We start from the raw sequence: 1,538 nt of genomic DNA on the forward strand, positions 1-1,538 counted from the left end.
TTTTTTAAGGTTTTACTTATTTTTTGTGTAGAGGAACTGGAGTGTAAATCAGAAGTGCAGGGGGTGACAGGATTCACCAGAGACAGAGAGTGGGGAAGAATAGGCAGATTGATGAAGTACATTGCTGAGGGAGACAGTCAGTGAGTCAGGAGAGGTCTGCTGTGACCTGCCTGGCATTGAACTCAGGCCACCATCCATGCCCATTTGGTAGTGCTGAAACTTAACCCTTAAGCCACCAGGGAGGTTCTTTTTCTTATAAACTGAATGGAATTCTTTATATGTATAGTGTGCTAATTATGTTTTGGTTACCCAGTTTGTAAATATTTTCCTACAGCTTGTAGTTTCTTCCCCATTTTGTTTCTGTTGAATTTTGTTATACGGAAATTACTTAATCTTTCATATTACCTTTTGATTATTTTTTGTCTTTTGTAAGAAATTTCATTCCCATTTTTAAGTAAAAAGATACTACTTACTACTCCCTTCTAAAAAGTTTATAGAAATGTTTTTCACAAATTTGACTCTAATATACTCTCATATAATGGGAATTTATTTTGGGGTATATTTTGCAGTAGAGATCTATTTTCATTTTGTTAATTTTTCACAAGATAATTGATTATCTAGTACAAATTATTGCAAAAGTTAGTGCTGATTTTCAGGGATAGCACTAACTTCAACAAAATTACAAAAATTTGTGGTCGCAATAATGAGCTCCGATAGTTTCCACTTGCGTTCTTGTCAGACCTTGCAGAACGTCACACTATTTAATTACGATTTTATGATACATCTTCCTCTCTCTTTGAACAACCGAGGGTTTTTATTTTTTTGGGGGGGGCGGGATATGGACATGTTCATCCATATTTAAAATCAACTTGTCAAATTTCTCTAAAACAGCAGCAAGAAATGCAAATTGCATGTTTTAATGTTGAAAGGAATTGTTTTGGTTCTAGAAATCAATTTTGAGTGAACTGACATCTTTCTAATGTCTTGGATTCAGTTTCCTCTTCTTGTATTTAGAATTCCATGAAGATCTTGCACATTTTTGCTAGTCTTTCCTAGATAAATTATAGTTTTATTTGTGATTGTAAAGTTGAATTTTTAAAGATTTATTTTTTTGTTGTTGCTATTTTACTACAGAGCAATAGATTTTTTACAATGTTCTTGTCATCAGACTTGCTGAGCTCACTTTTTTGTTTTACAAGTTTGTAGATACTTTTAGATTTGCCGTATACACAATTACAGCATAAACAAATAATGTTTCTCCTTTTCACTTCCAGTTTTTATGATTTCATTTCTTTTCCTTTTTTATCTAACTTTTTAGAAACTACAGTGGAATACTGAATAAAAATAGTGCTAGTAAGAGTCTTCCTCGGATCCTGATTTTTAAATAGAGACTTCTAATGTTTTACCCTATGTGTCATTTTCAGTCAGGGTTATAGAAAGACACCATAATTTTTTTCCAAGTTTCCCTTTGGTCCTATTTTACTAATACATTTCTCTCTAAAGTGATAGGGCAAACCTGATTTTTGTCCTATAACATT

This window comes from Condylura cristata, unplaced genomic scaffold (genome assembly GCF_000260355.1).
Source record: "Condylura cristata isolate star-nosed mole 26May11 unplaced genomic scaffold, ConCri1.0 scaffold00014, whole genome shotgun sequence".
In the NCBI taxonomy this organism is placed as follows: Eukaryota; Metazoa; Chordata; class Mammalia; order Eulipotyphla; family Talpidae; genus Condylura; species Condylura cristata.